Source organism: Erinaceus europaeus, chromosome 14, assembly GCF_950295315.1.
Source record: "Erinaceus europaeus chromosome 14, mEriEur2.1, whole genome shotgun sequence".
NCBI lineage: Eukaryota > Metazoa > Chordata > Mammalia > Eulipotyphla > Erinaceidae > Erinaceus > Erinaceus europaeus.
In genome coordinates, this window is record NC_080175.1 from 47,173,042 (window position 1) to 47,199,951 (window position 26,910).

At 47.9% G+C, this 26,910-nt stretch overlaps 1 protein-coding gene across 5 annotated transcripts in view; it reads left to right on the top strand.

Moving 5' to 3' along the window:
* The window catches only part of RBFOX3 (RNA binding fox-1 homolog 3), a 375,241-nt gene that overhangs the window by 223,862 nt on the left and 124,469 nt on the right, over positions 1 to 26,910 (top strand). For 4 of the 5 annotated variants that reach the window (XM_060171870.1, XM_060171872.1, XM_060171869.1 and 1 more), the window contains exon 4: positions 23,429 to 23,467. The exons of the other annotated variant lie outside the window; for it this stretch is intronic. The gene's annotated coding sequence lies outside the window, so the exon portion shown is untranslated. The remainder of the gene's footprint in view (positions 1 to 23,428; positions 23,468 to 26,910) is intronic. 5 annotated transcript variants of the gene reach the window in all.

Here is a 26,910-nt window from a genome sequence, read left to right on the forward strand (position 1 = left end):
GTGTGTGTGTGTGTGTGTGTGTGTGTGTGTGTGTGTGAGAGAGAGAGAGAGAGAGAGAGAGAGAGAGAGAGAGAGAGAAAGCTCCCTGGATCTCCCTGATGCTGCAATGCCTTCGTCATCCTGACTTTTGTGCCCTTCCCTAGCTGAAGGCCTAGCCCCCCATCCCCAGTGGAAGGCAGATTCTTCAGGGGCTCACCTCACTGGCCCTGCCACTGTGCTCCTGTGCCTTGAGCAGCTGGATCACCTGCCATGATCTGGAAGGAGGTACTCGAGTGGAGGCTTGGTTGCCAGTGACACCCATCTCCCTATGTTGCTGACCCCTGCTTGTGCCACTGGTGCCCAGGCCAGAGTCCATCCTATGGGCAGAAGTCCCATCTCAGCACTGCAGGGGTGAAGGTCAGGACAGACAGCGGGCCAGAAGCTGTTGGGGTCTATCGCTGACCTTCTCTACTTTCTGCTCAGCCTGCAGGCTGCCTCTCAAGAACAGGAAGACAATTAAGGGATCCTTCCCTTTGAGCAGATAGTGGCACTGACCTAATGGAGGAGCCTAATCAATTTACCCCTATGTGATTAATTGAGAGCTTCTCATTGATTTTCCTTCAGAGAAACAGGGCCATGGAGGAGTCTGGGAGTGCTGTGCCCATCCTCAGAAGGGGGCCAGGAGGGTCAGGATTCCTGATGGCAGGGTTCTTGGCTCCCTCTGCCAGCCCCAGGAGGAATTATTAAAGTTCAGTCAGTCCACACAGCAAAAAGGAGTGTTGTAGATACGCTTTTAAAAACCCCATGAGTCCCTGGTCGTCTGTTACCCGCCCATGAAGCCAGACCGGCGAAAACAACATATGGCGCAGCAACGTGGGACTGGACCTGCGCAACTCCCAGATAAGTGAAGACTTTGCCTACCTATGCACTATGGTCTTCTCTTCTACTTATGAAGAGGTTTTCCAAAGCCTCTACTGTTTCATCATGAGACAGTTACTCTGTCTCTGGAACATTTTGCTCTGGGCACTTTGTTTCCCTGACCGGGAACTTTGGCTTTTTGTGACCCTAATCATAGAGCTTGGGAGATGCATGGAGATTTCTCGTTGGACTTTCTGGATTCCCTCTCCCATGTTTCCTGAGGAAAAGGACTACATTTTGCTCCAGGCCACAATTTGGTTCTTTATGACCATGATCGTAGACCTTGGGATATGCATGGGGATTTCCACTGGGACTTTCTGGACTTCTCACATGTTTCCCATGGAGAAGGACTACTATAATTTGAGGAGCATTCTCCAGTACCGTGGCAGTCCCCACGAATGGAGACACGTGGTTAGTTCTACTCTCCTGATTGGATTCTTTCTTCGATGGGAAGACACTTTTAAAAATGGATGCCTGAAGCAATACAGCAGGAATAGTCAGAAGCACCCTAACTGGAATTTTGAGGAGCTTTTTGGACTAGGACGCCCTCCGGGGACTCTTGATGCTACATGGTGAGATCTGTTTCGTAAGAGAGTGATTTGAATGACTAAATTTTTGTTTGACATTGACTTAAAAAAAATGCTAGATGCAGCCATGATTTCTAGAGACATCCAGAAACAATCCAAAAAATGTTTTTTCCCTCCTTTGATTTCTTTTTTACGTCTTGGCATAAATCTGAAACGTTTAATCCTGAAATGGTATGAGTTATGGGCGGGGCAGATAGTGCAGTGATTATGTTAATTATTCTCATGACTGAGGTTTTTAACCGTGGTTCTTCTGTTTACCTTTCCACATTTTATTGAGTTTAAACTGTTTAAACAAACCTTAAAATCATACTAGAAAGGACTTCCAATTATAATGGAGTTACCAATTATAGTAAACTTCTAATCTGCTACAAGTTTTGTTTGACAAGTAAGTGAATTTCAGCTGTCAAGTCTTCACATGAAAAAACATCTACTCAAATGGAATTCCCGAAAATCCATTTGTATCCTGTTCTCTGACATCACCCACAAGATGAAATGACTACAACACAGCCCCGGAAACCAATGATGTGACCTGGCACGACCTGAAGAAACAGATTCACAGACTCCAAAGATCACTCTCTACAGAAAAGCAGAATTCTGGTGGCCGACATTCCCCATTGAGACAGACATGCAGCATTTCATCCCTTGGCATTTTCTTCCATGGTCATCTACTTTGGACTTACTGGTACATGCCACTGTGTTTCTCAAAGACTAACTTCAGCCAGTTGCCTTACCATGTCCCCTCGCCTGTAGGCTCTGTCCCCACAGTCAGAAAAACTCCCCCTCCTTATTAGGTTATGCCCACAGAGGTAGGAAACGCCCTTTGAGGCAAGAGATGCCCCCAGAGGCATGAAGTGCTCCCAGAGGCAAGAAATGCCCTTTCGCCTGCTAGGCCTTTCCCTTGAGGCAAGAAACGTTCCCCTTGGCATCACACTGGTTATTGCTGCTCGCCTATTTTGTTTTCCATGTCTTATGCCAGTTCTTTTGAAAATGCCTATACGATATAGGTTTCTGTTCATCCCACAATCCTGATACTATGGCCATTAGTTAAAAAGAAAGGGGGAATTGTTGGTATGCTTTTAAAAACCCCTTCTGTTTCATTAGTTTAATCCCCCCTGCTTAACACTATTCTATTTACATAACACTGTATTCTATTTACATAACCTCTGTTAATAAGCACCACCTTCCCTCCAGGGCATTGGTGGTTTAGTGGTAGAATTCTTGCCTGCTCCACCCCCTCTCCTTGTCATACCCTGATTTTCACCAGTCACTTTTCTCTCCACCCTCTCTATGTCACATCCTGTTTCCACCCTACTTGGCAAGTATATATAAAGACAGCATTTTGAGTTTTAGGGTACTTTAGTTGAGTTTAACTTAGCTTGATATAGATTGTGCTGCATCCTGCATGAATAAAGAGATACTGCATACAGCTCAACCATGAGTCCCTGGTCATCTGTTACCCGCCCGTGAAGCCAGCCCGGCAAAAACAACAGAGTGTCAAGTCACTTAAACATGTTGAATGCTGTGAAGGCTTGGAAAATGTCCCTGCTGTCCAGGGTGGCTTGTTTCGCAAAGGGAACAGTTCACACCTATCCCCCTCCAGGACTCTGGTGTCAGATGAGCCTGCAGTGGTCCCCTCCTGCCCCGGGGGGTCCTGCCCCTTACCCCAGACCCCCATGGCCTGCTTCCCAAAGGATTTGCAATGAGTCTGTTTCTCTGAAAAATGAGACAACTCTTTTTTTTTAAATTTCTTTATTGGGGAATTAATGTTTTACATTAGACAGTAAATAAAATAGTTTGTACATACATAAAATTTCCCAGTTTTCCTATAGGGAGCAACTCTTTCTAGGCCAAGCCCTTCCTCGTCCCCCCTGCAGTGGCCATTCCCATGGTCCTCTGTGGCAGGAGCCCTTGGCCACAGTGTCACACCTAAGCAGGGATATAGGGCCTGCAAGGGTGGACTCACTAGGCTGCCACCCCTTCTCCTCTCCCAGGGCAGTCTTCATGGGTACAGGTATGTTTCAGGAGAAAAGTGCTGCCAGAGAAAGTGGGTGTGGGGCACATTCCTAATCTGGTCCATGCTCCTATACACGTGGCTGAGCCTACTATCCTGAACCTCTGTGTGGAGGCCACACAGGGGAGAAACTTCTCCCCCTGAAGACCACCACGACAGAACTCACACATTAGAGCTGTTGCCCTGACAATTCCACATTTATTGGCTGTTCAGAACTGAGACAGGTCTGGTTTTGAGCAGTGGCTGAGAATTAGAATTGCAAAAGCAGCTGCTACGGCCACTTAGAAAGGGCAGCTTTTGCTCAGGCACAGAGGTGAGCACTAAGATTTCTGTAGGGCACACTTGTCAGGACAGTGTCTTGCACACAGTAGCACATTCTAGCCTCTCAAGGTAGGTAGACTGGGGCAGCCTGGCCAAGTTCAGCTGTAGGTCCCTTTCTCTGTGTGTGGTTCTACTGTGATCCTGTAGGGGCTGAGCCATCACTAGAGACCCAAGTCCCCTGCCAGAGTACTAGGGTGCCACCCTTTCTCCTCCCACAGAGCCCAGCACCTGCTCAGGACAGCTGAGATCCCCAGGTCCCTCACTGGGCCTTTGGCCTCCAGAGCCCCAGTTCCTTGGGGCCTGCCCAGGATCTGTCCTGAGGGCCACTTGTGCTGGCTTTGGGAAGGGCTGTATGGTGTCTTCACAGTGACTCCTGTGGTTTGGGACAGCATGTTCTTGGCACCCAGTGAATGTGGAATTGTCATGGTAGCAGTTCTGTGCCCAGTGGTGTTCAGTGGGTGGAGAGTCTGCCTTACCTGGTGTCCAGACTGGAGGAGCCAGGGCAATAGCTCTGGGCACTGACTCAGACTTCTCCCCTCAGGGAGTCTGGAGGTGTCATTGCAGGACCCCTTGGGGCTCAGGTCTGCAAGCAGGGCAGTCCTTCCTACACCCACAGATGCAGGCCAGCATTGACAGAGAATCTGGCTCTTGCATGCTGTCTTGAGTGTTTGAAGACATAATCCCCAGGCCACAGAGACTTTTCCTGAATGCTCAGAAGAAATCTTAGGCTTGTGTGGAGGAACTGGAATCTGTTTCCAGCCAGGACAGAAAGCAGAAAGCAAGAGGGGAATTCTGAATTCCCCGACAGAAAAAGCTACAGAAACGAGCCACTGGGGCTTTTCTGTGCTGAACACAACTGTGTGGGGTGGCTAGAGGAATGTGGTCATCTCTGGCCTGGCATCTGGGGCTCTTCCTAGGCTTCAAGCTCTGCTGGGCACACTGCTCAGCCTGGATTTGTCCCTGGCTCCTGCTTTCCCTGGAGCCTCTCCTGGCCCTAGGTGTGCTGGTTGGCAACACTCTATGACTCCTCTAGCCTCTAGCTGTGTCAGGAGCTGAAAGTTTGATGGTCCCTGCATGGCACTCCACACTCCTGAGGCTGAGGTGTGGGGCTGTGAGGGGCACAGTCTGTGGGGGCCCTAGGCCAGCTATACCTCAGTGTTCCTCATCTGTGTGCTTCCCAGTGACACTTCCCTCATAGGAGAGAGGCAAGTCCCCATCACCCTGGAGGGTGGCATTGGGGCTGTGCCACCACATCAGGTCTGGGCAGAGGCTGATGGGTTCAATGGGTCCTCCATTTCTTCTGTGCTCCCTCTGGGGAACTTCTTTCTCCTTCTTAGAAGAAAGTGTGTGTGGAGGGGGGGACAGTGGCCCCATATCTCCTATCTCAAGACTTTCTCCTCCCAGCAGCCATGGCTGTGCAATTTACATTAAGGGCTATAGTAGGTCAGAGTAAATGGAGCAAGTTTGCAATTAGTTTTCAAAGTACTTATCTCATTAAAGTAAATGAATTATTGATCGAGTGACACTCATGCTTTTAGTGAGTGGCATGGTGCCATCCCCACCCGCCCGCTTGGGGCCTTCGTGCTCAGAGCTGGTGGTCGGCACAGAACCTGCTTGGTGTAGGGTTTTTCTTTGCTTTTCTTTTTATTTTAATTATTTCCTTTTTGTTATTTAGCTTTGTAATTAAAGTGGAGTCCCATGAGAAATGAAAGGCTGGTTTATGGGAAGAGGAGCTCCAGAGAGGAGCTATGGGAATAGGAGCTCCAGAGAGGAGCTCTTTCCTCCAGGCAGCCTGGCCTCCCTGCAGGAAAGAGCTAATAAGCCTCTACCCTCAGGAGCTAATGAAGCCTGAGGAGGGGACGGACCTGCAAGTGCTGGGAGGGGTTTGTGGTATCTCACTGCTGGTCTATCTTCACCTGGGGGTCTTTGGCTTTAGAAGGGAACCTCCACTCCAATTCCTACAGGCCCCATAGCAGGACTTTGTGGGGAGGCAGGACCTTGAGCTTCGAGGTTGGAAAAGAAGGAACAGTGGGGGACAGGGGCACCTGGAACAAAATGGAACAGGTGCATCTTGAAATTGATTTTGACTCAGTACACCCTTTCATGGTAAGTGCTGAAGGTCTTTTCACCCTAACCCCCACTCTTACCCCAGCTCTCTGAGGAAGTAGGGGAGGCTCAGCTACCCCTCCCCTGAGCCTCTGCGGTCCTCTGTGGCAGGCAGGGAGAGAAGGGAGGCCAAGGTGCATGGCTGTGGCTGTGCTCCTGGACCCTTGCCCTGCTAGTTGCTGACTCAGCATCTTCTGGGTCCTCTCTGAAGGCTGTTCCCCTGGGAAGATGGAGTGTCTATTAAGGGCTGCTGGCTTCAGCAGCCTCAATATTGAGTGGGGAGGATGGGACACAGGCTGTGCTTTTCTGGGGTGGCATCATTCAGCAGTGGAGACAGGGCAGGAGTCAGCTGCCGTTGTCACTCATTAGTGTCAACCCTAGGCCGGGTCAGGCCTCCTGGCTGTGTGTGGGGATGGGCGTGGGAGGTTAGTCTGTGGCACTTTCACCCCAATTCCCCCTCTCAGCGGCTCTGTGCTTTTTCTCTAGCTTGTGCTCAACATGCACACATTCCCATGTGACCACACAGGCACCCAGCTGGTCTAGTGACAGAATCAGGACTGTCTGGGTGAGGGGGGGGGAGGTCAGGGGTTTCAGTGGGACTCTCAGGACAGATGAAGCCGGAAGACAAGTTTCAGAGGAGTCTGTGAAGGGAAAAGGGTCAGGAAGCCTGAGAAGAGCTGCCCAGTGACAGTCCCTGAAGGGGGAAAGCTCTGGGTACATGGGACTTATCCAGGGTGGGTTGGGGGCCAGGCTACTCCAGATGCCAGGCTGGCCTGTAAGCCCAGAAAGCTTAGCCTGTGGGAGCACTCATGACGCCGTCCACCATACTTATTCTGGGGCTGCTCTCTAACCCCACAGAGGGCTCACCTTGGTGAGGAGCCCATACAGGAGTGGCTAAGCTCACATGGCCGTAGCCGGCTGGTCACTGCTTGCAGTCACAACACTGCAGGGGTCAAGCCCAGGGATTTCTGCTCAGAGGCTCAGAAATGGTTCCTGGTGACACCAGGCAAGCCAGGGCAGGCAGAACTGTCTGAGCACCAGCCCCACCATGTATCTGTCCCCAGGTGAGGACAGAATGAGGGTTGGCAGAGCTGCCAGGCCAGCAAGTGGTGAGCCAGCCAGTGAATAGCAGTGTCGCTTCCCAGTGATAGGGGGCTGCTATGGCTGGAGGCACCTCAGAGCCTGTGACATTTCTGCTCTGATGGAACCCCTGAGAAGCACGCTGTGGGCACAGAGGGGCTTAAGGACAGCAAGCAATCCCCAGACCAAGTGTCCCTGCCCCAGTGGGCTCCAGACCCATGATGAGCCCCTTCTGAAATGCCGCCTTCAACTCATGATCTTCAAAACTTGTGTGATTCCTGGAACCTGAGTGGGTCTAGGTGTCAGGGTCCCAGTGGGAACCCACTTTCCTACTACTGTCCAGTATGGGCTCTGCTGTCACTTTATCTTATCACTACCTCTTCCAGGTGGTCCTTCTGAGTGACCTCAGGCAAGGTTCTCAACCTTTCTGAGCTCCCTCCACAATGCTGCTCCCACCTGGTCCCACCACTGGGAGAACCAAGAGTGTGTGTGAGGGGAGACTATGAATGGCAGCACCTGGCACACACTAGGTCCAGACACACCAGCAGACTCCCAGGGCTCACAGCTGGCTAGAGAAAGATTTCCAGCCATGAGCTGAAAGTCAGAGACAGCACCCTCCCCAATCTCAGCACCTCTCAAACCAGGCCCCTCTCTGGACAGCATAGCAGGCTGCTGCTAACTGGTGCAAATGGGAAACATGCTTTCATATACAGTAAAATAAATTTAATTTAATTAAAAATGTTGACATTGTGCCTAGACACCCTGCCAGAGAAAGGGACTATAAATTAAACATTAAATCTTTAATGGTCCATAAAGAAATATTCATTTCTGGTTATGTATATTCTGGGTATATAAATAAAGGTTTTCTTTTTTTCATCTAAGAGATAGATCTTTTTTTTTCCAACATGAGCTAGATCATCTTGTTAAGTGTGTGTAATTAAAAAGTAAATTAATCTTTGTCCTCCCTTGGGTCTGAAGCAAGCGAGGGGATGAGGCCCATGGAGTTTGAGCTCCTCTTTGGGAAATGCTAATTGTGGCAGTAGGCATTTGTGAGGCCCACTCTCCTGGAGCCCAGCCTTCACAGTATGGGGTGGGCAGTTGCAGCACTGTCTCAAGAAAATAGACCAGAGGGCAATTTTACCAGATTTTCTGAGGTGTGGAAAAAAATCTCAAAAGAGGTTCCCACAGGCTCCCTGGGGCCCCCAGACCTAGAAACTCCCTTTTGGGAGGAGAAGCCTAGGAGAGCTTTGTATCTCTGGCCTCTCAGTGATCCTCCAGGAATAGAGATCACCTGTGCCTCCTTCTCTGATGAGACAGACAGTAGAAAGGGAGAGAAAGAATTGAGAAGTAGTGGAAGAACAGACATAAATATGCTTCTGTGGCCTGTCCCCTAAGAGCGTGCACTTGCTTCCTGTGTGGTCAACCTGCTCTGGAGCTCAAATGTCTGATATTCTCATGGACTAAAACCAAGGTGTGGGCAGACTGACTCTTTTAAGAGGAGAGATACTCAGGGGCAACCCCCCTCAACCTTTCCTAGTTTCTAGAACCTTCTGCTTTCTTGACTCAGGCCCCTCTCTTCTCCCTCTCCACTATCCTCCTCCCTCCCCATATTCCCCCATATTTCTGACCTCCTCACCAGGCTCCTTCTCCATGTGTAAGGGTCTATGATAATATCTATCCTCCTGGGGCAAACCCAGGACTGCCCCCCTAATTCAAGGTCAGCAGTATGCACTCTATCCACAACCTTGTACCCCCTTTGCAAGACATGATACTGTGCCCTGCCTGAACTGGGATGTGGGCTCCTGGAAGAGTGGGACACTGTTCTGCCACCTACCTTGTCATGTACTCCTTGGGAAGGGCCATTGGCATTAGACACCTGAATGCAGTCACTTGAGGCCAAGGAGCTGAATGGTAACTTTGCTGCACAGGTCTGTGTGTTCTCAGCTCCTCACGTTACCTGAGGCAAGTGATGGATGCTCTGGCATTAGGAGTAGGGCAAAGACTCCCTCAGGTGAGGGGTGTGGTGCAAAGCTGCCAAACTGTTAGTGCCTGGAGTAGACAGCAATGGTCTTAAAGTAGAAGCAGATGTGTGAGGCAGAATTGCAGGATGATGCAGATCTGGGATGGAGGCCTGGAGCAGCAGGCACAGTGCTGAGGAAGTAGGTCTGGTGGGGGTGGCTGGGACACACCCACACAGAGGCTCTGTCAGGAGAAAGTAAACATGGGGCTCCTCTGTGTCCTGTGCTGTGGCTTACCCAGAAGACAATGACTCACCAGATGCTGAGTGGACCTTGTGCTGGCTCCATTCACTGAACAGAGAAGAGGTTTCCTACAGAAAACCCCCAGACCTGCCAGCACCCTCATAGTCTCAGGGAGAGGAAGGGCCCACTGCCTGGGGAGGGTGGGTGGGAAAAGAATCAGAAACAAGAGCACCACTTGCTCATCCATGTCTGCAGCACTGGGGTCCAGGAATACCCCCTGGAGGGGTTACCAGTGAGTGATTAGAGGAGAGCAGGTTGCAGGAGAGGAGGGCCCCAAAAGGCTGGGAGGACAATGCCAGCAGGTGGGAAGGGCGTGGGTGGGACCAGGGGCACCAGCGGTATGGGGTCAAGGGGAAGGGTGACTCAAGCTTCTGTGACCAGAGGATGAGTATCATGTGGCTAGAACACTCCAGAAAGGGAAGAAAAGCAGTTATGTAGGTTGTGACCTGGACCTGGTGTTCTGGTTCTGGGCATATGGGGTGTGGTATAGAGTTGGGGGGACACATCTGGGTGGCAGCAGCACCTTGGTGCTGGATGATGGATGTAGGAGGATGGAGAGACCTGGTGGCCTCAGAAGACTGAATGAGGAAAGTGAGAACCCTGAGAAAAGGCAAGATTTTTGGGAGATGACCTTGCAACTCAAACCTGTAGGGTTGGGAGACCCCCAATGGAGATGTAGTTTGGAGTGCTCCTAAGGGCTGCAGCCTGAGCATGACCACAGTTGCATGGGAAGGAGGTGTTGAGGGGATGAGAAGGAACTCTGCCTTGGGAACCTCATGGTCAGTCACTCAACAGGGGACTGGAGGCAAAGGAAGAGGAAATATCAGAGCAGCAAAGGAAAAACAGGACTAGTGGCCTTCACTCCTGATTAGACCAGAGAGCAGGAACAGAGGTAGTCAGGTGGCCTCTGGTCCCAGCTTGAGATCTGAGCCTCTCTTGGCTTTTGGCTGCTGTCCATGGTGCTGAGGGCCAGGCCTGGATGGAACCATCTGGCCTGGTACTAGGTCCCAAAGGAGCAGGTTCAGGGTTCTGGGGAGTGAGACAGAGAGCTGGAGTCTTATTGAGGCAGCTGTGTGGTGTTGAGGAGCAGACAGGTACTGAAGGTGTTCAGAGGGAGAATGGATGGAAGCAGAAGATGGTTTGGGGAGAACTCTGAGTGTGATGGAGACAAGCAGCTGAGTCCAGGGGACATGGAGTGGGGGGCTGGGTGGGTCATCCACTGGCTGAGATGGGCTAAGGAATGTTTACCAAGGTGAGGCCCGTCTCCTGTCCTATGTGTGGTCCCATAGTGTTCCCAGCAGGGGTGATGAGGGCTGATCCTGGGCTGGAAACCTCTGCTCTCTTGTTCCTGGGCTGCACTGCTGGGACGAGAAGGGGCTGTTGGAAGCACAGGCCAGCTGTTAGGAACACGGAGAGGCAGGGTAGAGGCCTGGATTCTTGTCGGATTCTTGTCCAGGATTCTTGCCGGGACCCCTTCTTATGGCCACCAACTCTTTTTCCATTTTCTATAAAATGACCATTTCCCAGCCAGACGGGAAGTGGAACCTCATGCTCCACAGCCACTCGCTGGAGCAAACATGCACCCAGCCTTGCCAACAGAAGCTCGTTGACACTCCCCTCCACACCAGGCTACATGCTCACTTAACTCTCCTTGTCAGGATGCTTCCAATGATACCGGTCACTTTTGTTAGTATTATTTAGAGTATGGGCCACTTGCCTCAGGCCCCTGTGAATGGAGCAGGGATACCTTCATAACTGATCCTGTTCTTCATTTCTGCAGAGGGCTTAGTGTGAACAGGAGACAGGCTCTATCTGTTAGTAGATAAATCAACCAGCTGTTGATACTGAGCCAGCTGCAAATTAGCCACCTGTCAATGTGGGTTTGAAGCAGATACTTGCTGGGTTGGGGGTGCAAGGGCCTGAAAGCAGGTTTACTTCTTTGGGGTCTCTGGTGGACGATATGTAGTTTGTTGTTGCGGTGGTCTGGTGTCGGGCTGCACCGCGGAGAAGAGAGTGGACGTCCAGAGCAAAGGGGTACACAAATCTTTATTATAGGATGGGGGGGAGGTTTGGTTCAGACCACGTGGAGCCAGCCGGCAATGGCTGACCACGGGGGGAGAGCAGGGAGCGAGACCTCAGAGAGGGAGAGCCGAGAGCCCAGAGAGAGAGGGGAGGGGTCAGGGGGCTTTTTATTGGGTGACAACCAGGGGTGACGTGTAGGGCCAGGATTGGTTGAAAGGGGGCACTCTAGGATTTAGCGGGGCATAGAAAAACCTGGGGGCGGAGACTGCATCAGAATAACTTCTCAGCAACATCTCCTCCTATCCCTTTATATCTAAATGGACACAGTAAAGAAAAATGGAATGGAGCAGGCTTAAATGTTTTAGAGGAATGCCATGCTCAGGTAGGAAGATGTAGGACTTTCTGTGGAGGAGGGAAGGCTTAAATGGCTGCCAACCTTGTGAGATTTATGCGTCCTCCTGTGCTCAACCCCTCTTTAGAGAGAGAGACTTACCTGGAGAGACTCATCTCATAGGTTTAAGCGCAGCCTGCTCAACCATCTCTTCACAATATCTCTACATCTTTTCTATCTTTCTATCTAGTAATTGCATAAGATGTACAAAGTCTATAAAAGACTATCATGGGGCAGAAACCTTTTGGGCATAAGCCTAAATGATATAACAAAATAGGAAGGGACAAGTAGGGGAGAAGTAAAAGCCAGTGTGGTGTGAAGGGAAGGATTGGTGTGTAAAGGAACATTCCCTGTTTGGGTGGAGAAAGGGGCAAGGGTACATAATGAGGGGGAGGTGGGAGGCATGACCCACCAAACAGAGGGGCTGTTTGGCATTGTATAGTCCTCAAGGCAACAGTCTGTAAAGTCTATGAATTACTCAGGATCAGTCTATGAAAAACCAGCAGTGTGAAGGGAAATAAGCTGCTTCAAAATTGTGTAAAATGTATATAGGGTATGTCAGAAAGTCCGATACAAGTCTCAGTCCGAAGTGGATGGCTAGGGGAAGAATTGGCAGGGGATGCAACACTGCATGAGGGAGGTCAGCCGCTGGAATGTTGCTCTTTTGTAGATAGCTAGCTGGAACTGCCAACACGTAACAAGCAGGTCAGAAGCAGGAACGGTAACCAGGCATGAAGAAAATTCTGTCCTTGGAGTTCGTGTATCAGGTTCTTCAGATCGCGTTGAGTGACATCTAGGGTTTCGGGGGGTGTGCCACGGTAGTCGTGCCATCTAGTGAGTGACGTCAGGGTGTGCAGGGGTTCAGATGGTTTTTCCGGGATTCCTGTGAAAGAAACACAAACAATCTGCTTCTCGTGGTTAATTTGAACTTGTAACAAGTTATAGGTTTGTTATAGTTGATACCTCGATGATTATAATTGGTTTAGAATCTCTTTATGATTTTATTTAAAGGTCATCTAATGTGACCTCCTGTAGCAGCCTCTACCGCAGGATCTTGAGACCAATTTTAGCTAAAATATGTATTTTAAACAGACTCAAATTGCTTAGAGAGTTAACGCATATTCGTGACAATGATTTTAACGTTTACAGTGCCAGATTGATGCCAGATCTGTTGTGGATTAATTTCCACAAGATAGTTTACAGGGCACCTTTGGGGGCCCTTCAAAGGTGACCTGTATATAAAATTTATATAGTTTAGTTTTGGGAATGAATAGTCACGTTGAACATTTAGACTTTTACCTAAATAGTAAGTTACCTTAACAATTAATTTTTACCTTGTCTGGTAAAAGTGTAGCTGTAGGGTTACACTTCTGACCGTTAAGTTAGTGTTACCAAACTTGAGACATACCCATAAACATTTAGTTATAACAAACTGGAGGAAAAAGAACTTTTGTTATAAAAACACATTATTTAAAAACAATTTTAAATCTGTCATTAGTCACACAGTTTAAGACTAAACACTTACATATATACCAAAACTATATATAAAATTCAAAAGAGGGAGAAAGAAAAAAAATTTTGGAATGTTTCTGGACGTCTCCAGAAACTTTGGCTGCGTCCAGCATTTTTATATAAAGCTTTTACCAGCATTTAAATACACCACAAGACTGGAAAGAACTGGCTCGTGCTGCACTCCCAGACCCACTCTATCTTCAGTGGCAGGCATGTTTCCGCGATGAGTGCTCTAGGCAATCGCAGGAAAATAGTAACAAACAGGTAGAATGGAATTCTGATGCTTTGTTTGGAGCAGGAGCTTATGAATCTGGAGCTCAGCAGGCAGAAGCCAGGTTTCCAACCGGTTATTTTGAACAGGTACGCATCTGTGCAACACAAGCATGGGAAAGGGTGACCACACCTGATGTAGATCCATCAACTCCCATTAACTCTTTTCACCAAGGCTCTGATGAGTCATTGGCGAGCTTCATCTCAAGGGTGAAGAGAAGCTTAGAGAGAAAGGTTTATAATCCTGACGTCCGCAAACTACTCCTGCGCTGGGGTTTGCAGGACTTGGTCCTTGTTAGCTGTAGGATGGTGGGTGGCACCTGGTATCCCCAGTCAAAAGGCAGGGCTCTTGCCTGATGGTGCTGGCAGGAAGCACCACCTTCAGCCTGGGGTAGTAGGTCCCAGCTTAGGGTAAGGACTCAGAAGGCAAGGGTCCTCCTCTTGCAGAAAGTAGGTCACTCCAAGCTCAAAGAGCTCCAGGACAGGAAGAAGAGCCCCAGAGCCGGTCTTGCCAATTAATACTGTGTCTGACTGCTGTACTGAGACTCCTGTCACTCCTTCACAACCTTGTGCCTCCAAAGCAAGTAACACCTCTGCCACCAAGAAGTGGCTCTCCAAGAAGCCTGTGCTTCCCTATCTGTGCCTGGAGACAAGGTATCAAGTCAGCAGGCATGTGGGGAGGCCCCCCTCCACAACCCCAAACTGCATAGACAGAGTAGTTCTGGCTATTTCTGTGACCACCCCCCCCCCCAGGCACATTGGCAAAGGACAGGGAGTAAATTTGATTTTCTGGGTGTGCTGATTTCTTCTTGAGTCTGAGCTGTTCTTCCTCATACCAGATATTCCCCCAGCCCCTCACCCACCACACCCACCTCCTAGACACAGCACACCTGCCATAGAAGCCGATGACGTGTCCACCATTTTGGCCATGAGGTACTGGCTTTGGTCCAAACCTCACTTTCTCGGCTGTGCTTCTTCTATGACTGATCCTCTTGTGACTGCATTAAATTCAAGAAGCATAGCTCTGTTTTGGTCACTTGTCCTTCTTTGGGAAGACAAGGGATGGGGGAAGGGGCTACATCTTGCAACCTCAGTCTCAGGGCACTTTCAGCCCTGTGGCCCACCTGAACTTGGCAACCAATGCTCAGCTCCCAGAACTCTCACTCTATTATCTGCTTTTATTTTCTAAGTTGGTTGATGGATACAGGGTTCTGACAATCTTAGAAGAATGAACAGGTTGGTTTCTTGGGGAATTTGCTCAGGAAATGAAATTTTTGCCCATCTCTCAGAGGAGAAAGGGCATGTTAAATTATTGACAGCAAAACATGCTCATCCCAGAAGCCTGCATAGTGATGGCTGTGTTCAGAGCTGCTTGGGGCTGTGTCCCTAGGATTAATTTATCTCTTTCCCAGTCTCCACTTGTCTCCCTGTTGATGCTGTTCAGACACATGTGGACTGTGTTAACTTGGGTGCCCCCCCCCACCCTTTTGCTGAGGGTTCAGTCCTTGGTGCAGACCTGGCCTCTCCCTAGAGGCTATGAGCCACCTGTAAGGGACATTGGGGTGGGGCAGGGGTTCCTGCAGCACAAGAGGCTCCTCTTAGCTGTAGTTGTGAACACAGTCCAGTGACTTCTCAGAGTCCAGAGAAGCAGCTATTATAGAGGCAGAAGGGACCTGAGCCAAATGGGGACTGGCAGCTGTCCAGGCAGGATCAACACTGAAGCCACTGGAGCTGAGTGCTAAGTGCACACAGCCCCTGGGATCCTGATGCACTCTTGTTTGTGTCAGAAAGGACAGAGTCCTCCCACAGATGACATGCTCTGTGCTGTCTAGGCTAGGGTCACAGAAAAGCAAGGAGTGAGGTGGGGGCTATAGAGTGCTCTCTGCAGGAGGCTTCAGCATCTGCAAGGCCTTCCGGAGAATGCAGGGCTATGAAGTCATTTTTAGCTTGTGCCCTCCCCTCACCTCTTCTTCCCAACCACATAAAATAAAATGGAAACATGTCTGCAGCTAGAAAGATCAAGATCAGAGGATGGGAAAGATAGAAGGGAACAATAAGGCTGGGGGGTACTTTTAAATTTAATGAGTAAGGTTGAGTCACAACTTATTTTTTCTGCAAGGGTTTTCCTTAGAGTTTTGCATCTGCATGACTCCACTGCTTCTGGCAGACTATTATTGTTGTTTTTAAGACAGAGGGTGAGAGAGACACAAGGAGACATCTCAGTACCACTCCACCTCTTAGAAAGCTTCTCCTTTGCCTAATGCTCCCAATATGGTGGCTGGGGGCTTGAGTCTACTGGGTCAGCTGTGTTCCAGCCCAGAACCACAACTTTTCAATAAACTTATTAGTAACTCAAGTAAAATCCTGTCATTCTTGTTATTTTTTAAATAACTATTTTATTTACTCCACATGGCAGTTTTATATATGAGAGAGCAAGAGAGAGAGAAAGTGGAGCCAGAGCTACTTGGTACATGTGTTAGTTCCAGGGACTGAGTGGGGAGCATCAGGCTAGCTGGTCTCATACTTTACCAGTCGAACTTTTCCCAGCCTTCAACCATGTGATTATTGTCTTAAAACCTGAAGGTTCATCAGTAGAGGTATAGAGAAACAAAGCATGGCTCATCCACACCATGGAATTTTATTGTCTGAAAAAGAAGGGGATTCTGGGACTTAAGCTGAGGAAATGGCTTAACAATAGAGCACACGTCTCCATGCATGAGACTCTGGGTTCAGTCCTCAGCATCTTATCAAATAAACAGTTCTCTGATCTACTCTCTCTCTCCTCTCTCTCTCTCTCTCTCTCTCTCAACTAGTGACTTAAAATTGATTTACAAAATTATTAGATAATAGGAGTATAATTCTGCACCATTCCCACCACCAGAGTTCTGTTCTCATTCCCTTTTTGGAATCTGCAGTAGTTCTCCCCAAGGTCACAGATGTGAATTGACTATTACTTCTATAGCTTTTTTTTATATATATAACTTTCTATATATGCCTATTTTTCTATGGTCCAGCCTTTTCTTACTTTCTAAGTCCCAACTACACCTATTGCTACTTTCAAATGTCCTTCCTTTTTTCCTCTTCTCTCTCTGGGTTCTGAGTGCTTTGGTCATCTCCCCCCTATCATTTCTCCCCCTCTGGGAGTATGGACCAAAATTGTTTTTGGGGAGCAGAAAGTGGAAGACATGACTTCAGTAATTGTTCTTCTGCTGGACATGGACATTGGCAGGTGGATCCATACCCCCTAGCCTGTTAGCCTGTTTCTATCTTTCCCTAGTGGGGTCAGGCTCTAGAAAGGTGAAATTCTTGGACACACTGGTGAGGTTGTCTGTCCAGGGAAGTCAGGATGGAATCATAGCAGCTTCTGTAACTTGGTAGTGTTTGGCTGTCCTTTGCCCTTTTCAATTTGCCAGTTCATAAATAAGTTATAATTTTCTACCGTAGTTTCTCTTTGTCCCCTTCTCTAGAGTTTTTCTCCCACTGACCTGGAAATCTCACTTCCATTTAGAGATGCCAGGATCTGCAAAGATTTCTTGTAGAGAGTGACTCCACTCCCCCTCTCTTAATAAAGGAAAGAATTCTGACACTTGCTACAAATATGAATTAACCTTGAAAGTACCATGGTAAGTAAAAGAAGTCATACCTAGAAGAACAAAAGCTGTAGGGTTCCACTAACATGAGGTCCCAGGAGCATTCAAATTCAAATTCATGAAGATCAGGGAAGTAGATGGAGCGGCCATGGGTAGGCGAGGAGAGTGTTTACTAGAGGTTCAGTTTGGGGAGAAGGAGCTGTGGAAGTATATGGTAAGGATGACAGTACGACAGAGAACATCCTCGTTGTCCCTGCATTGAACACTGAACTGTGGTTAAAATGAGACTTTTCCATGTCACCTATTTTATCATAAGTGGCAACAAGACCCCAAATTCAAAACAATTACCAGGCCACCCCCATTCTCTGACGCCTATAGGGACATCCCCATCAGAGACCACTGTGATCTGGTTCTGAACTGGCTGCAGTTACAAAGACCCTGTCCCCAAGCAAGGTGGCATTCTGTGAGATGAACTCACACTCCAAGGAGTTCATTATTATACCTAGTAAAGCTGGCATCTTATCCAATGCTGGAGACCATCTCTGTTTGGTATACTTAAAATGACCCATGGCTGGGAAGTAGGCAGTAGAGCTGCCTATTTGAAAACTCTTGTATCAAGAAGCAGCTTGGCAGCCTCTTGCCTTCTCTCAACTCTTAGCCCCTGTGTGCCCTGCAGGGTCTCTTGTCCTCTCCATCACTACCCATTTGCTGGGTGGTCTTGCCTTGCATCTGTTCCTTCAGAGCTGTGTAAACCTCAGGAAATGTTTTTCCCTGGCTCCTGACAGTGGAGGGGCAGACTGGTGGCTTCCTACAGTGAGTAAGGCAAGCAGTGGCCTCCTGCAGCCTTCACCCCACCTCTTACATACAGACCCAAGCAATAGGACTGCACAGGAGGAGGCAGATGACTTCTGGATTGGAGGTTGTGGTAGCTGGGGATGGCGAGGCTGTGTTGATGGGGGCATCAGAAACTTAGGTAGAGTCTAGGGTCCACCTGAATGTTGCATTGTCTAGTGGCTGGGTGGGGGGCAGTTGTATGTGAAGGCCAGACAAAGGTGTGACCCAGAAATGACAGACATCTAGGAGAGCTGGGATGATGGAAGGCACTGAGGCTGTTAAGGGAGACGGTATGTTATGGGAAAAGGATACTGTTCCCCCATTCTAAAGGAATGTCAAACTTTCATCTGAGCAAAGAATTGATGGAAGAGCATGATATCCAGGTAAATTAAACTTTATTTAAAAAAAAAACATTCACATGTTAGGGCTAGGGCATGAGAGGGAGAGAGACAGAGACAGAGACAGAGAGAGAGGAGAGAGAGAGAGAAAGAGAGAGAGAGAGAGAGTGTGTGTCTGACTTACATTGTGGTGGTCACTTGGTAATCCAGAGAGTGTAAGAGAGCAAATTTCAGCCTTTTAAAACCAAAGCCCTGCCTACATCTTCTAAGCCACACCTGTAACAACTCCTATTTTCTGGGTGGTACCTTCTCCCTCAACAAGGCCATGTATATCCTGGGGCCTGGACCCACTAACAAAGCAGGCACTCACAGATCTGCTCTGGGTCACCTGTTTTCTCCTGCACTAACACTTCATGTTTCTGCCTGTCTGCTGGACTTGGCAATACACCCCTAGGAATCCATATTTGCAGACACGTCTGATTTCAGACCCCAGCTCCATCTCACACTGGCTTGGGCGATTTTCTTCATTAATTCACTTCCCCCACTGCTGAATTGTCATCTGGAAATAACCTTCATGCCTATAACTGTCCCATGGCAGAGGGCCAGGGATGGGGGTGAGGGGGCTAGAAGGTGATAGGTTCTATCATCACTGACTTTAACTAGTTTGTCACTTTCATCCCACGAAGGGTACTATCAGTCAGGCTAACTTCTGGGTGGACAAGATGTCTTGTGGACAGTGAGAGCAGCATCTCTGGGGGTGACCGCTTTCATATGGAAGGTACAAGCAAAGAGAGAGCCCTAAGGCTGTGGTGGAGGGGTCAAGGCTCAGCATGTGTAATTGTGTGTGAGTGTGTGTTTGTGTGTGTGTGTGTGTGAAAGTGTGTGTGAAAGTGTGTGTGAAAGTGTGTCTCATGTGTGTGTGTATGTGTGGTATATATGGTGAATGTGTGTGAGTGTGTTTCTGTGTGTGTGTATGTAAATGTGAGTGTGACTGTGTGTGTGTGTGTGTGTGTGTGTGTGTAGCATCTCAGTGCTGGGGTGGGGCACCCTCATCAGATAATGCAGAGCAGATGGGCACTGGAGGCCCTTTGCTCAGGGCTCCCAGGAGAGCCTGCAGTGGGCAGTACAGCCTTCTAGGGAGTGCAAGGGCTGGGGAACACACTGGGAAGAGCCTTGCTTGATGAGCACACCTTGCTCTCTGAGGCCTTCCTGAAAGTATTCTAGCATCTCCCTTGAAATTAGGAAATTGGCTCCCCAGGGAACAAATTCATAGAGGTACAAATCACCACAACTGATTACCCTGCAGTGCTGGGAGAACTATTTGCTAACAATGAGCTGAAGAGCTAGCTCTGAGTAGAACCACCTGCCCCTGGGTATGCCTCATGTGAAAGATGCCAGGAACTGGGACAGTGTAGCTGGGCAACCCCAGAACCTGCCTCTTTCTCCCTGCACAGGTGGGCAGCAGGTGGGGTATGAGTAGATAAAGGGGTGGGGAAGGCTAGGCTCTGGCAGTGAGAGGCCTCTGTTAGAATTGCAGAGTCAACCTGTCCTGAGTCACCTTTCTGTGACTTATAAGGTTGGGTGGTGGTCCTGGCTGGATTTAGTCTCTTGAAAGGCCAGAGAATAGCCCAGTCCCCAGTACCTGTTCCCAGACAGATGACAAGGAAAAGCCAGAGAGCACCTTGCCCAAAGTGCTAGAACACCAGTCCAGCCCTAGTGTGGTCTAAATAGTCAGGGCCTTCAACCCTTCCTTCAATATCTAGATTTTTCAGAACACAGAGGCTGTTTGGAAATGGCCTTGGGATCCAGCCTCTATCTCCTGAAACTGCATTGAGCCAGGTAGCTCCAGTGCTCAGAAGGCACAGGTACTGAATATTTCACTTTAACCAAACAAAAACACTAGAAACCACATGAAGCATTTAAGTGAGCTCAGTGAGTGTTTGGAAGGACTCCAGACAAGGACTGCAATACGCTGGGAATGACATGGGGATGGGGACAACCTGAGAACTGATTTGAGCTAACACTGCCAAAAATTGGGGACTCATGGGCCAGGCAGTTCCTGGGGCTTAAGTAAGCTGGGGCAGGGCACAGAGCCTGGAGAATTGAGGGTACAGTACTTCGGGAGTGGGAGTGGGTGGTGTATATGTGGCAGGAGAGAGAAAACTGGAACAGGGAAGCAAGCCCCTTACCTGAAGTCTGGGATCCACCTTCTTCCCTCCCCAGGAGGGGCCTGGCCTTCTTGCTGCTCCCACTCCCTCTGTTTGCTGTTTGGTCTTTGTTGCTGGATGGACTGAATTAAATGGAACTCAACTGAATTGAATTAAGAGAAAAAAAAAAGGCTCACTTTCAGAAGATAAACTGAAAAAAACATCCACATTGATAATAGCCCCAAATCAAGTGCAGGCAGTGGTTGATGGGAGCTGATTGATTCCATGTCTCTTCTGCAGCAGTGTCTGTGCCCCCTGCAGGGCAACCGCCTTCCCTGGAGTTATTTAAGAGCTGTGCTAGGGAACAATTCAGAAGTGGATGGGCATTTTCTAGGGAGTGTGGGGCTATGTGTAAGCTTGGTAGAGCTTAGGGAAAACTCCCCCCCCATCCCTGGATAGAGGTCTGGGAAAGACACCCCTTTGTTAGCCTCTCAAACAGAGATGAGCAAAGGGGAAAACAGTCTCTCAGACTCAGTTTTCCCTTATTAGACTCTCAAGCCCACAGAGATCTCACTGTTTCTCCCTGCTAACTGCAGGCCACATGGCTGCCTGCTTTAAGGTTCACTCAAAGTTAACATAGTCACCCAGAGTTCACACAATCACATCACTTTTAGAACACGCTCCATCATACACCTCAAACCCCAGACAAGAGAAACTCCAAACTCATGGCCTTGATGTCTATCAAGCCTTGCTTAACTTCTGTCTAGCTACCTTAACTGGTTCAACCCCTATTCTCCTTTCAAACACCTTTGGGTAATTAAATGCCTGCATCAGGAGACTAATCATCTTGACCTTTATGTATCTGTATCAATTCTTGTCATACCAGCCCCCTACCATAGGGGCAAGCTGACCTTTAAGAAACCTGTAATTTTTGACATATTTGAAAAATGTTCTTTGTCTGAATCCCTATTTAAACCCAAGCCCACTGTCCAATAAATGAGAGTGTTCCAATTCTCCCCGGTGTCTCTTGTCTATATCGCTGAGTCCTTGAACTAGTGAGGGAGAACCGGTAAGCTTACCTTCATGGCTGCGAGTCACCCTGCATAAGTGCTGGCGAGGGAGAGGGAGTGCTGGTCAACAAAGGCTACTCAGAGCCACTCTGACGGCCATGCCTGAGAGTTGGGGTGGAGGACACATCACTGTGGTGAGTGTGCTCCAAGGGCTCTCCCAAAAGGTTCTATGCAGTTCTGTGTCTGAAATCTGCTCTCTTAACAGACAGAGTATCTCCTCCTGCCTCTGGCAGGACAGAGTATGGGTAACAGGGAGGCTCGTGCTCATGGAGGGTGGGTGCTTCTCTTCCAGCTGGGCCTCACTTTTTTACCTCGAAGTGCAGTAGTGGGGATAGTGAGGCGAGAGGTCAGAGCAAGGCATTGACCCTCACGTGCCTGGTACTACAGAAGATCATAGCACCCCTGCTCTTCATGCTGAAGCTGGTAAGGGTGAAGATGTTGATCTTCTGCAGAGAAGAGACTGTCTTACTGCCCTTGGATTCCAAAAGCTTTCCCTAGCATTTTATTTTATTTTATTATTTTATTATATTTTATTTTATTTTTTATAATTACACCAGGGTTTTTGTCAATATGATGAATCCACTGGTCCTGGTGGCCAGTGTTTGAAAGGAAGTAGAGATAGATGATAGATACCTGCAAATGATTTACCCATTGTGAAGCTCTCCCCCTGTAGGAGGGAAATGATAGCTTGAACCAGTCCTTGCACATGGTAATGTGGGCACACCAGCACCCTATCCCTAGCATGCCACAGCTTTTATCTTATTTATGCCAAATTATAAGCACACACACACACACAGACAGACACAGGTGAGGGGTTGGGGCTAGGATCCTCTTCATAGGTGTGAAGTGTGTCCTTTCCTTGTGGGCAATGAAATAGTTATGGAGCCAGATGTGTGTGGGGGGGCAATTCAATAGGGTGAGTGTACTTAGCACCTCTAGGTTGTGGTTCACCTGCCAAATCTCACTTTCTATGTGTTTTCACACACACACACACACACACACACACACACACACACACACACACACACACACACACACACCACCACCACCACCACCACCACCACCACCACCACCACCACCATCACCACCATTACCACCACCACCATCAGCATGGTATATAAACATTTGAGACATTACTAACAAATTAGGGAAATTTCAGTCATAAAATGAAACAGAACCCCCCAACACACACCACACCACAGCACACACGCACACACACACACACACGCACGCGCACGCACACACGCGCACACACACACTCACCTCTGGCCTCTGTGGCCCCTTTTGTTGAGAACAGGGCATGGGCAGCAGCTTTGTGACCTTTCACCAGGTGCAATGTACTCTCCCTGCTCAGGTTTTTGGCTAGTTGCTACCTTTTCCACTTCCCTGGCATCAGACAGAAGCTCTTGGAGACAGTGCAAAAGTCCCCAAAATCCATACCGGTTGCTTCTTGACATGTGCTTTGTGGGACTCAGAATTTCTCAGTTTCCTTAAACAACCGCAGCCCATCCACTTGTCTGCAGATCACATTGTGACTGATGTTCAAATCAAAATGCACACCAGGAACCCACCCAGAGTAATGCTGGGGGGTGGGGCAGGGGTTGTGCACAGTGGGGGCCTGGTCTGGGATTAAACACTGCCCTCCACAGCCCACAAAGCACCTAACTGTGGGCCCTCACAGCCCAGCTAGAGGTGGGGAAGAAGAGATGAGGGCCTGCTTGGCACTTGGGTCAAAGGGGCAAAGTTGCAGAATGGTTTCAGCCATTACAAAGAAATGAGCTGAAACCATTCTGGCCAAGCATGCAGCATCTCCTGGTCCTGCCTTGTCTGAAATGTCACTGCCCCGCCAGGCTGAGATGTTGCAGGTTCCTGGACCTTGGAGGTGCTGTTCCTCCCCCCAACCCCCCTAGCTGGCTGGTAAGGGAGCATCAGCAGCCAGATGTGCATGGTGGTACAGATAGTAACTTTTTCTTTTCTCTCTCTTTCCTTAGAGAGCCCAGAGTGCCTGGGGAACGTTGGCTGAATTAAAGGTACAAAGACTTTCTTTTCTTTTTTTTCCTTCTTGGTGGTAGTTGACAGAGGAGGATGCTGCTTGTCTTGCAAGCTGCTGTGGCTGGAAACCAGGGGTTTCTGGGGGATCCCAGTCACTGGAGGAAGAGGACTAGGGGGTCAGGCTGCCTCAGCATCCCCCCCCCATCCCAGCCCCAGTGTGCAGGGAGGCAGAACCAGGGAGTGGGGAAAGTTGAAGGCAGTGACCAGGATCAGGCTGGCTAGACAGTGTCCATCCCCACCTGGTTACCCCACCCCCTCCTTTCTCTGTAACCCGTCTCAAGTGCCTAGGTAAAGAGCTCTGACACCCTGTGGACTAACCCCCCAAGAGGAGGTTGTAGAAATGGTCTCTGTCCCCAGTGTTGATCCTGCAGTGGTAGGGGTGGGGGACAGACATTCCTGGCCTGTGTCACCTGTCCATCTGTCTGTCCATTTTGCAGCCAACCCCCATCATGTGTCTGCAGAGGAGCTTTGTTCGATTTGCTTGCAGAGGCTGACTTTAGGGAACTTTTTCATTTTGAAACTTGTGCGTGTTTGTCATGCACCAAATGAGGAAGATCGGCTTCATTTACCCTTGGTAGGGCTGCCCAGGTCTCATCCATGTGCACGTCGGCCAAATTATATCCCCATAGGGCAAGGTGGAGGACAGTCTTATTCATGCTTTCCCACCAGGATGGAGACATGACATGGGGACAGAGCTCAGAAGTTTGCACATATAGGCTTCCTTAGGGAGTGATGATGGGGTCCTCAGCATGTGACCCTCCTGCTGCTGTTAGGGGCAGCTGACCTTTGTGGGAAGAGATAGAGAGCATGCTGCTGGTCTTTGACCATGTCTCTCTTATCCAAGTGTCAGTGCAGGGTGAGAGGCTTGTTCCTTCATCCTCCCAGGCTCTGTGAATTCTTGTCTATGCTTTACTGAGGTATGATGCATACATATTTAGTCATGATGTCAAAATATTGAACAAATCCATCACTCTATAAATTTCCTTGTGGGTGGCCTGGTGGTGGTGCACCCAGTTAAGTAAACATGTGCAAGAACTAGAGTTTGAGCCCCACTCCCCACCTGCAGGGGGGATATTTCATAAGTGGTGAAGCAGATCTGCAGGTGCGTCTATCTTTCTCTCTCCCTCACTACCTCCCCTTCTCTCTTGATTTCTCTCTTTCTTATCAAGTATAATAGAAAAGAGGGGAGGGAACAAATGGCCCCTGGAAGCAGTGGATTCATAGCTGGCACCAAGCCCCAACAATACCCCTGGAGGCAATAAAAAAGGGGTGGGGGAGAACGAAATAAAAAAGTAAATAAATGGAAAACAATAATAAAATTTTCCTTGTGCCACTTTCATCACCTCCCATCCCTATTTTTTCCTTTCTTCCCAGCAGTCATGGACCTGATAATTATATTTTATATTATTTAGATGGCATTTTCTTTTTTTTTTTAACCAGAGCACTGTTCAGCTCTGGATTGTGGTGGTGCAGGGGATTGGACCTGGGCCTTTGGAGCCTCAGGCATGAGAGTCTCTTTGCATAACATTATGCTATCTACCCACTCCCTTTAAATGGTATTTTATTTCAGTGTCTAATTGTTCGTAGTGTAGAAAAATAAAATTATTTTTACATATTGATCTTGTTTTCTGCAACCTAGTAGAACTTATACTAGTAACAGCTTTTGTCTTTCCAATCAGATTTTCTAGTGGGTGTTCATGGTGTCCTATTAATATAGCTTTACTTCTTTCTTGCTGATCTGAGTATATTTTATTTCTTTTTCTTGTTTCACTGGGTAGAACATTCTGTACAATGTTGAACAGAAGTGGTGCAAGTAGACATTCTTGTTTTGTTCTTGATCTTAAGTTGAAAGGAAACCTTTCACCATTAAGTATGACAACAGCTATAGATTTCTCATAGATATTCTTATATTGCTAGTTTGCTAAAAGTTTTACCTTGGATTTATTAAATTACTTTCTGTAACTGTTGAAATGATGTTTTTTGCACATTTAGTTTGTTTACCTGTAAGTTACATTTAGATTGAGTTTTTATTTTTTTCATTTTATCTCCACTTTTGACTTATTGGCTCTAACACTATTTTATTATTTTGATGGTTGCTTCACAGCATATAGTTTATATCTTTAGCATATTACAGTCTACCTTCAAATAGTATTAATTTACACATAGTTTAAGTTTAGCCTGTCAATATTTCCATTTCTCCCTTTCTGGTCTTCTTCTATCATATACTTATGTGTATGTTGTAAATATCATATTGTTATTGTTTTTGCATAGTCACTTGTATTTTAAAGAGACTTCAGTAAGGAAATTTTATCTATTTACCCATTTAGTTACAATTTTGTATGGCCTCCTAACCATATAAATTCATTTTCCTGTTTGATATCCTGTCTACCTAAAAAACTCCTTTAGTACTTCTACTACACATCTGTGGGTAATAAATCTTAACTTTTGTATGTATAAAGAAGTCTTTTTAAATTTTTTATTGGAGAATTAATGTTTTACATTCAGCAGTAAAGACATGTTTGTACATGCATAACATTTCCCAGTTTTCCATATAACAATACAATCGCCACTAGGTCCTCTGTCATCCTTCTTGAACCTGTATTTCCCCCACCACCATCACCAACCCCAGAGTCTTTTACTTCAGTGCAATACACCAATTCCAGTTCAGGTTCTACTTGTATTTTCTCTTCTGATCTTGTTTTTCAACTTCTGCCTGAGAGTGAGATCATCCCATATTCCTCTTTCTGTTTCTGACTTATTTCACTTAACATGCATTTCTCAAGGTCCATCCAGGATTGGCTGAAAACGGTGAAGTCACCATGTTTCATAGCTGAGTAATATTCCATTGTGTATAGATACCACAACTTGCTCAGCCACTCATCTGTTGTTGGACACCTGGGTTGCTTCCAGGTTTTGGCTATTACAAATTGTGCTGCTAAGAACATATGTGTACACAGATTTTTTTTTGGATGGGTGTGTTGGGTTCCTTAGGATATATCCCCAGGAGAGGAATTGCAGGATCATAGGGTAGGTCCATTTCTAGCCTTCTGAGAGTTCTCCAGACTGTTCTCCACAGAGGCTGGACCAATTGACATTCCCACCAGCAGTGTAGGAGAATTCCTTTGACCCCACAACCTCTCCAACATTTGCTGCTGTTACCTTTTCTGATGTATGACATTCCCACAGGAGTGAAGTGGAATCTCACTGTTGTCTTTCTTTGAATCTCTTTGATAATCAGAGACTTGGATCGTTTTTTCATGTATTCGGCCTTTTGGATCTCTTCTGTGGTGAATATTCTGTCCATGTCCTCTTCCCATTTTTGGATGGGGTCATTTATTTTCTTGTTGTTGAGTTTGGCAAGCTCTTTATTTATTCTGGTTATTAGTCTCTTGTCTGATGTATGGCATATAAAGATCTCCCA